Below are 11,042 nucleotides of genomic sequence, written 5' to 3'. Positions count from 1 at the left end.
GAGAAGCAGGCTCCATGCAGAGAGCCTGACATGGGACTCGATCCAGGGTCTCCAGGATCACGCCCTGGGCTGCAGGTGGCGGTAAACCACTACGCCACCGGGGCTGCCCGGAATTGTAGTATTTCTTAAAAATTATATTCTGAATGCCGTATCTTTGATAGATGTGTCTTGAGTATTTTCTTCCAGTCTCTGATTTGCATTTTATTTTTCTTAATGGTGTATTCATTCATTCATTTAAATATTATTTATTTTTATTTTATTTATTTTTATTTTATTTATTTTTTTTTAATTTTTTTTTTTTATTTATTTACTTATGATAGTCACAGAGAGAGAGAGAGAGGCAGAGACACAGGCAGAGGGAGAAGCAGGCTCCATGCACCGAGAGCCTGATATGGGATTCGATCCCGGGTCTCCAGGATCGCGCCCTGGGCCAAAGGCAGGCGCCAAACCGCTGCGCCACCCAGGCATCCCTATTATTTATTTTTAAACCACTGAGCCACTCAGGCATCCCTTTAATGGTGTGTTTTAAAGATCAATAGTGTTAATGCAATCATGAAATGGGCAAAAGACATGAACAGAAATTTCACAGAGGAAGACATAGACATGGCCAACAAGCACATGAGAAAATGCTCCGCATTACTTGCCCTCAGGGAAATACAAATCAAAACCACAATGAGATACCACCCCACAACAGGGTGAATGGTGAAAATTAACAAGACAGGAAACAACAAATGTTGGAGAGGATGTGGAGAAAGGGGAACCCTCTTGCACTGTTGGTGAGAATGTGAACCGGTATAGCCACTCTGGAAAACTGTGTGGAGGTTCCTCAAAGAGTTAAAAATAGAGCTACCCTATGACCCAGCAATTGCACTGCTGGGGATTTACCCCAAAGATACAGTTGCAGTGAAACGGCAGGACACCTGCACCCCAATGTGTGTAGCAGCAATGTCCACAATAGCCAAACTGTGGGAGGAGCCTTGGTGTCCATTGAAAGATGAATGGATAAAGAAGATGTGCTCTATATATACAATGGAATATTACTCAGCCATTAGAAATGACAAATACCTACCATTTGCTTCCACGTGGATGGAACTGGAGGGTATTTTGCTGAGTGAAGTAAGTCAGTCAGAGAAGGACAAACATATGGTCTCATTTATTTGGGGAATATAAAAAATAGTGAAAGGGATTAAAGGGGAAAGGTGAGAAAATGAGTGGGAAATATCAGTGAGGGTGACAGAACATGAGAGACCCCTAACTCTGGGAAATGAACAAGGGGTGGTAGATAGGGAAACGGGCAGGAGGTTGGGGTGACTGGGTGATGGGCACTGAGGGGACACTGAGGGGATACTTGACAGCATGAGCACTGAGTGTTATGCTATATGTTGGCAAATCAAACTCCAATAAAAAATATACACTAAATTTAAAAAATTAATTAATTAAAAATCAATAGTTTTATTTATTTGTTAAAGATTTATTTATTTAGTTTACTGAGAAAGGGGAGGAGCAGAGGGAGAGAATTCTGAAGCAGACTCCCAGCTGTGTGTAGAGCCCAACTTGGGGCTCTATCCCAGGACTCTGAGATCATGACCTCAGCTGAAGCCACTCAATTAACTGAGCACGAGGCACCTTGAAGACCAATGGTTTTAATTTATTATCAAAAATAGTTATAACGTTATTTTCCCTTCTATATATGTCAGCTTTTTTTTTTTTTTTTTGGATTTATTTGAGAAAACTTTGCCATCCCTATTTGCAAAGATTTTCTCCTTTTTTTTCTAGACTTTTTCTAGAATTGGGAGCAAGATGGTGGAAGAGTAGGGTCTCCAAATCACCTGTCTCCACCAAACTACCTAGAAAACCTTCAAATTATCCTGAAAATCTATGAATTCGGCCTGAGATTTAAAGAGAGACCAGCTGGAATGCAACAGTGAGAAGAGTTCGCGCTTCTATCAAGGTAGGAAGACGGGGAAAAGGAAATAAAGAAACAAAGGCCTCCAAGGGGGAGGGGCCCCGCGAGGAGCCGGGCTGAGGCCGGGGCGAGTGTCCCCAGGACAGGAGAGCCCCGTCCCGGAGACGCAGGAGCTGCACCGACCTTCCCGGGCGGAAAGGGGCTCGCGGGGAGTTGGAGCAGGACCCAGGAGGGCGGGGATGCCCTCGGGCTCCCCGGGACAGTAACAGCAACTCCGCGCCCAGGAGAGTGCGCCGAGCTCCCTAAGGGCTGCAGCGCGCACGGCGGGACCCGGAGCAGCTCGGGGGGCTCGGGCGGCGGCTCCGCGGAGGGGGCTCCGCGGAGGGGGCTGCGCGGAGGGGGCTGCGCGGCCCCGGGAGCAGCTCGGCCGGGCTCGGGCAGAGGAAGAGGCTCCGTGCAGGGGCCTGCGCGGTTCCAGGAGCAGCTCGGAGGGGCTCGGGCGGCGGCTCCGCGGAGGGGGTTGCACGGCCCGGGAGCGCGAATCCAACAGCGCAGGCTCCGGAGCACAGGGCGCCGGGACACAGCCCAGGATCCGGCCTCCCCCGGGACAGGCAGAGACCGGGAGGGCCCAGGACAGCAAGGACGCTCCTGCCCCGAGCTGAGCAGATCAGCGGCCCCGCCCCGGAGCCTCCAGGCCCTGCAGACGGAGTTCCTGCCGGAGCTGAATCCAGGTTTCCAGAGCTGCCCCGCCACTGGGGCTGTTCCTCCTGCGGCCTCACGGGGTAAACAAACCCCACTGAGCCCTGCACCAGGCAGGGGCACAGCAGCTCCCCCAACTGCTAACACCTGAAAATCAGCACAACAGGCCCCTCCCCCAGAACACCAGCTAGACTGACAACTTCCAGGAGAAGCCAAGGGACTTAAAGAACACAGAATCAGAAGATACTCCCCTGTGGTTCTTTGTTTTGTTTTGTTTTGTTTTGTTTTTTGTTTTTTTGTTTTGTTTTGTTTTGCTTTTTGATTTGTTTCCTTCCCCCACCCCCCCTTTTTTTTCTCCTTTCTTTTAATCTTTTTCTTCTTTTTCTTTTTCTTTCGTTTTTTTTTTTTTCTCTTCCCTGTTTTTTCTCTTTCTCTTTTCTTTCCTTCTTTCTCTCCTCTCTTTTTCTCTTTTTCCCAATACAACTTGCTTTTGGCCACTCTGCACTGAGCAAAATGACTAGAAGGAAAACCTCACCTCAAAAGAGAATCAGAAACAGTCCTCTCTCCCACAGAGTTACAAAATCTGGATTACAATTCAATGTCAGAAAGCCAATTCAGAAGCACTATTATACAGCTACTGGTGGCTCTAGAAAAAAGTATAAAGGACTCAAGAGACTTCATGACTGCAGAATTTAGAGCTAATCAGGCAGAAATTAAAAATCAATTGAATGAGATGCAATCCAAACTAGAAGTCCTAACGACGAGGGTTAACGAGGTGGAAGAACGAGTGAGTGACATAGAAGACAAGTTGATAGCAAAGAGGGAAACTGAGGAAAAAAGAGACAAACAATTAAAAGACCATGAAGATAGATTAAGGGAAATAAACGACAGCCTGAGAAAGAAAAACCTACGTTTAATTGGGGTTCCCGAGGGCGCCGAAAGGGACAGAGGGCCAGAATATGTATTTGAACAAATTCTAGCTGAAAACTTTCCTAATCTGGGAAGGGAAACAGGCATACAGATCCAGGAAATAGAGAGATCCCCCCCTAAAATCAATAAAAACCGTTCAACACCTCGACATTTAATTGTGAAGCTTGCAAATTCCAAAGATAAGGAGAAGATCCTTAAAGCAGCAAGAGACAAGAAATCCCTGACTTTTATGGGGAGGAGTATTAGGGTAACAGCAGACCTCTCCACAGAGACCTGGCAGGCCAGAAAGGGCTGGCAGGATATATTCAGGGTCCTAAATGAGAAGAACATGCAACCAAGAATACTTTATCCAGCAAGGCTCTCATTCAAAATGGAAGGAGAGATAAAGAGCTTCCAAGACAGGCAGCAACTAAAAGAATATGTGACCTCCAAACCAGCTCTGCAAGAAATTTTAAGGGGGACTCTTAAAATTCCCCTTTAAGAAGAAATTCAGTGGAACAGTTCACAAAAACAAAGACTGAATAGATATCATGATGACACTAAACTCATATCTCAACATAGTAACTCTGAATGTGAACGGGCTTAATGACCCCATCAAAAGGCGCAGGGTTTCAGACTGGATAAAAAAGCAGGACCCATCTATTTGCTGTCTACAAGAGACTCATTTTAGACAGAAGGACACCTACAGCCTGAAAATAAAAGGTTGGAGAACCATTTACCATTCGAATGGTCCTCAAAAGAAAGCAGGGGTAGCCATCCTTATATCAGATAAACTAAAATTTACCCCAAAGACTGTAGTGAGAGATGAAGAGGGACACTATATCATACTTAAAGGATCTATTCAACAAGAGGACTTAACAATCCTCAATATATATGCTCCGAATGTGGGAGCTGCCAAATATATAAATCAATTATTAACCAAAGTGAAGAAATACTTAGACTTTTTCTAGATTTTACGTTAGGTCTATGACTCATTTAGAGTTAATTTTTTGTGCATGGTGTGTCCTAAGAATGTCAATTTCTTTAAATTTTGTAAATTCTGTTGTTAAGACTTTCTTTTCCTTATTCAATTGCATTGGTACCTTGGTCAGAAATTACGTAAACGTATATATGTGTGGGTCTGTTTCTGGACTTCTTATTCTGTTCTGCTGGTGTATATATCATATCTATCTTTTTGCCAATACTAAAACTGTCTTGATACTGTGAGATTAGAGTAAGTCTTGAAATCAGATGGGGTAAGTCATCTAACTCTATTGTTCTTTTTTTTATTTTTTAAAAAGATTTTATTTATTTATTCATAAGAGACACAGAGAGAGAGAGAGAGAGAGAGAGAGAGAGAGAGAGAGACAGGCAGAGGGAGAAGCAGGTTCCAGGCAAGGAGCCTGATGTGGGACTCGATCCTGGATCTCCAGGATCACACCCACCCTGGGCTGAAGGCAGAGCTAAACCCTGAGCCACCGGGCTGCCCAACCACCCGGGCTGCCCTATTGTTCTTTTTTTTTTTTAATTTTTTTTTAATTTTTATTTATTTATGATAGTCACAGAGAGAGAGTGAGAGGCAGAGACACAGGCAGAGGGAGAAGCAGGCTCCATGCACCGGGAGCCCGACGTGGGATTCGATCCTGGGTCTCCAGGATCGTGCCCCGGGCTAAAGGCAGGCGCCAAACCGCTGCGCCACCAGGGATCCCCCTACTGTTCTTTTTAAAAATTTGTTTAGCTATTCTGGGTTCTTTGTCTTTTTATATAAATTCTAGAGTTAGTTTGTCAATTTCTATAAAAAGAAGCATGCTGGAGTATTGATGAGTATTATATTGAATCAGTAGATCAGTTGGGGGAAAATTGCAATTTTAACAATACTGAGTTTTCTGACTTATGAGCATGCCGTATTTTTCCTTTTCTTAGATCCCTAACTTCTCTCTCACCAACATGTTGTAGTTTTCATTATCAAAGTCTTGGTTATCTCTCATTCGATTTGTTCTTAGGTGTTTTGTGTGTGTGTGTGTGTGTGTGTGTTTAATATTACTGTAAATAATAACTTTTAATAAGTTCATTTCTAGTTGCTTGTTGCTAGTATGTCAATCTAGCCACAGGATTGTCAATTTTGTTGATCTTTTCAAAGAACCAGATTTTCTGTGTTGTCTTAATTTATGAATTCCTCCTCTTTGTTATATTTTTCCTTCTATTTTGGGTTTACTTTGCCCTTTGTAAGGTATCTTAAGATGAAGTCTTGTCAGGAAATTAGATTTTAGGTCTAATTTTCTAATAGGAGTGTTTAGAGCTTTAAGTTTCCTTCTGAGTGCCGCTTTGGATGCAATCCACAAATTTTGATATGTGTATTTTTGTTATTACTCCAGAATATTTTGAATTTCTCTTGTGATTTCTTTTTGACCTATGAATTATTTACAAGGAGATTATTTAATTATGATTTATTTTTTTATTTTAAATATCTTACTGATCTTGATTTCTTTTTTATTTTATTTTATTTTATTTATTTATTTTTTTTTTATTTATGATAGCTACACAGTGAGAGAGAGAGAGAGAGAGGCAGAGACATAGGCAGAGGGAGAAGCAGGCTCCATGCACCGGGAGCCCGACGTGGGACTCGATCCCGGGTATCCAGGATCGCGCCCTGGGCCAAAGGCAGGCACTAAACCGCTGCGCCACCCAGGGATCCCCTGATCTTGATTTCTAATTTAATTCTGATGTGGTCAGAGAATACACGTATGATTTTCCTCTTTTTATTTTGTTAAAGATTTTATTTATTTATTTATTCATGAGACAGAGAGAGAGATAGAGAGGCAGAGACACCGGCAGAGGGAGAAGCAGGTTCCATGGAGGGAGCCGGGCATGGGACTCGATCCTGGGTCTCCAGGATCAGGCCCTTGACTGAAGGCGGCGCAAAACCACTGAGTCACGGGGGCTGCCCGATTTTCCTCTTTTTAAGTTTAGAGTTATGCTCTATCTTGTTGAATGCACAATGTCTACTTGAAAAGAATGCATATTCTGTAGTTGTTGAATGTGGTGTTCAATAAAGTGATCTAGAATAAGGTAGCTAATATTGTTGTTCAGATCTTCTATGTCTTTACTGAATTTTTGTCTAGTTCTATCACTTCCTGAAAGAAGAAGTCTTAAAATTTCCTTCTAAGACTGTAGAATTGTTATTTTTTTGCTTTAATTCTATCAGTTTTGCTTTGTGTACTTTGATCCTCTACTGCTAGCCACATAAAATGAGGAATTGTGTCTTTGTGATGATTTGTTACTTTTATCGTTATGATATGTGTCTATTTCTATCTCTGGTGATACTCTTGTCTTGAAGTCCATTGTATCTGGTATCAAAATAGCCATTTCAGACTTCTATTTGCTGATTGTGTAGTTTAATTTTTTCATCCATTTATTTCCAGTATCTACATGTTTTTACACTGAAAGTGTGGGGACACATGGCTGGCTCAGTCAGAGGAGCATTTGACTCTTGATCTCCGGGTCACGAGTTCAGGGGCCACATTGGGTATAGAGATTACTTAAATATATTTAAAAAAAAAAAGAAAAGAAAAAAAGTCTGCCACTTTTGGCACAATTTACACTTAGTCGACCCTTGAACAACACATGCTGACCACAACACAGTTGAAAATCCACTCCCCCCAAAAGTAACTACTAATAGCCTATTGTTGCTGGAAGTCTTACTGATCACATGAACAGTCAATTAACACATATTTTGTGTGTTATACATATTATATACTATGGTGTTCTTACAATAAAGTAAGCTAGAGGAGATAAAATATTATTAAAATGACAAGGAAAAGGGGGCACCCAGGTGTCTCGGTGGTTGTCTGCCTTTGGCTCAGGTCGTGATCCCAGGGTCCTGAGATCAAGTCCTGCATCGGGCTCCCTGTGGGGAGCTTGCTCCTCCTTCTACCCATGTCTCTGCCTCTCTCTGTGTGTCTCACGAATAAAAAATCTTTTTAAAAAAGTTTATTTATTTATTGACATTTACAATACTGTACTGTATATTAAATAAAATCCATGTGTAAGTAGATCCATACAGTTCAGACCTGTGTTGTTCAAGAGTATTACTAGAGTACTAGAGTATTGCCTTTTTATTCACTCTTAAACAATCTCTGACTTTTCAACTGGAGTGTTGAGACCATAAACAATTGAATTAATTATTGATATGGTTGGATTTAGGTCTGCCATTTGATTATGTGTCTTTGTACCCTGTTTTTTTATTCCTTTATACCTTCTTTTGGATTATTTGAATATTTGGTGTCTGATTTTAGTTTACTGATTTTTGACTCTTTCTCTTTTCTCTCTTTCTCTTGTGTGTAGTGGTTGCTCTAGGAAGTATAATATACATACCTATTGTTTCATAGCGTTGAGTTAATATACTACTACCACTTTGCTTAAATGTAGAAGCTTTATAACCATATAGATTGTTTAACCCCTGCCTGCTGACCAATAAGTTATAGCTATCATAAGTATTACATTTACATATGTTGAAAACCTTACCAGAGAATGTTAAAAATTTGTTTTAAAGAGGGTTTTCTGTTGTTGTCATTGTTAATGTATTTACCCAGCTATTCTTTCTTTCTTTCTTTCTTTCTTTCTTTCTTTCTTTCTTTCTTTCTTTCTTTCTTTTTTTTTTTTTTAAGATTGAATTTATTTATTCATGAGAGACGAGGAAAGAGAGGCAGAGACACAGGCAGAGGGAGAACCAGGCTCCCTGCAAGGAGCCCGTAGTGGGACTCGATCCTGGACCCTGGATCATGCCCTGAGCCAAAGGCAGACACTCAACCACTGAGCCACCCGGGCATCCCGGTTTTGAACATTTTCATTAAGATGTGTCTAGGTGTGTTTTTCTTTGAGTTTATCGTGTTGAGTATTTGTTGAGCTCCTAGAATCTATAAATTTATGTCTCATTAATTTCGGTGATTTTCTACCATAAATTTTTCAAATGTATTTTTGTGCCACAGTCTCTTTTTCCTTTCCTTCTGGGATTGTGGCTACACTTAAGTTAGACCTTTTGGTATTGACCCACAGGTGGTTGGGGCTCTGTTTACTCTTTTTCAACCTTTTTCCTCCTTGTTTTTCAGATTGGATAATTTGTCTTCAAGTTCTTTCCTTTGTCATCTCCATTCTATTATTGAGCCCATTCTGGTTTTATTTCAAACATTGTATTTTTCAGTTCTAAAATTTCAATTAGTAGTTTGCCTGGGTGGTTAAGTATCTACTTTCAGCTTAGGTCTTGATTCTAAGGTCCTTGGATCGAGCTCTACATCAGGCTCTCTGCTGAGAGAGAGTTTCTCCCTCTCCTTCTGCCTGCTGCTCTCCCTGCTTGTACATGTGGTCTCTCTTTCTCTGTCAAATAAATAAATAAAATATATTTAAAAATTCAAGTAGTTCTTTCTTATGGTTTTTATTTTTCTCAGAATTTCTACCTTGTCCTTCATTTCAAGTGTGTATTCCTGTATTGCATGGGGCACAGTTATAATTGTTGCCCGAAATTTTTTATACTTCTCGCATCTGGATCATCTTGGGGTTGACATTTGTTCATTTCCTATCCTTTCAGAATTATGCACATTTTCCGATTTTTTGTGTATTACATCATTATGGAATTTATTCCTAAGATAGTGAATGTTATTTGTATAGACTTTGGGTCTTTTTATAATTTTCTGGGGGATTGGCTAATTGAATTCAAATAAATAAAAAAGAATCTTCTGGGTGATCATTGCTGTTTTTCTTTTAGCAAGTAACCTGTTCAGACCATAGTTCTGTCTTGCTTTCTGAGGGTATTGGTTCAGTCTTAGTTTCATTCTTTGAGTCTTTGCTATGTTGGTTTACCTCTGCTTAAATTGCTTAGGGGTTCGTCTGAGACTTTTTCAGGTATTTCAAGTCTTGTTTCATTTCTCCAAGCTTTTGATACATTGGTTTGGGTCTGTCTTTTACTAGCAGCTCGCAGGTTAATCTGGTGTGCAGCTTGTTCATATCTTATTTCATTTTTCAAAGCCTTTGCTAAGCTGGTTTGGGTATGCTCCACACAATGAGATTTGGAATTAAGCCATGATTTGTGTAGATTCATACAGAGAATTATGAGATCATCCTCCTTGTCTGTCTCTTCTCCACAGTTCTCTTACACAGGTTTGTCCATGGAGATCCCTTTTCCAGGTTTCTCTTGCCAGAAAGATAGAGTTTCTAGAGTTTCTATTAGAATTTAGGCTGCCTATGCTGCTCTGCAAATGGGGCCCACCCTTAATTGCAGAGCCACGTGAGGAAAAACAAAAAATGGGGAAACACACTCAATATGAGTCACTCCTCCTGATTTTGATTCCCCTCCACAATCCACCTGCTTTGTTTACTTTTCGGAGTCGAGGATTTTCAGTTGTGATCAGCAGGAGGGATGGGTCGTAGTGGCCTTATGCACTGCGGCAGAATGATAACTTCACTGTATTAAACTTTTTTGTAATTTTGGATCTCATGTGCAAAGAACTGAAAATCATTCTTCCCTGTTCATAGCATACTGACATCATCAGTCCCTAGTATTTTCTGTTTTCTTTATTTCTATTCCCTTTCAAAGACAACGGAGTTAGCGAGTTTGATATTTGTCCTTAAATATTTATGAATCCTTGTAAAGTAGCTAGTGTTGTTTACATGTATACTAGTTTTTAATTTACCACATTGAAGTTAAATCTTGTTCTATTACTTTTTCCTTTTTCTTCTAATGATTTATTTATTTTTGGAGAGAGAGAGCGTGCATGTGTGTACATGCTCGGGGTAGAGGGTAGAGGGCACAGGGAGAGGGAGAGAGAGTCTCGAGCTGATTCAGCGCTGAGCAGTGAGTCTGACTCAGGGCTCGATCTAACAGCCCTGAGGTCAGGGCCTGTGCCAAATCTGAGTCAGATGCTTAATGAGCTGTGCCACCCAGGCACCCTTGTTTTCTATTTTTCATTCACCAGTATGCTTTTCAGTTATGTTCATGTCTTATGTATAGAAAAGATTTGTTGCTGGGACGCGTGGATGGCTCAGGGTGTGATCCTGGGATTCAGGGATCGAGTCTCGCATTGGGCTCCTTGAAGGGAGTCTGCTTCTCCCTCTACCTATGTTTCTGCCTCTCTCTCTTTCTGTGTCTCTCATGAATAAATAAATAAAATCCTTAAAAAAAGAGAAAGTTTGTTGCTTCCAACAACTACATACTATTCCATAACAGACATATATCACATTTTATGTATAGATTTTCTTTTTTTTTTTTTATGTATAGATTTTCTTAAGAAAGGTCATCTGTGTTACTTCCAACTCCTTCCTACCACAAACCTCTATGTGATTCTTATCTGGTCTACCTCTAACGTGTTATCTTGAATCTGCCAACTTACCTATACTACCAAACCCTCGTTCAAGTCGTCCTTTTACCTCTTCCCTGTACTGTTAACCCCTCTTCCTTTATTCACTCTTCCTCCATGGGCCATCTTCCTTTTTTTTTTTTTTCTTTTCATCTTCCATATAGCATTCAGAGTGACTG

This window comes from Canis lupus, chromosome 12 (assembly GCF_048164855.1).
Source record: "Canis lupus baileyi chromosome 12, mCanLup2.hap1, whole genome shotgun sequence".
NCBI classification, from domain to species: Eukaryota; Metazoa; Chordata; class Mammalia; order Carnivora; family Canidae; genus Canis; species Canis lupus.
Note: the sequence above shows the minus strand (reverse complement) of the source record.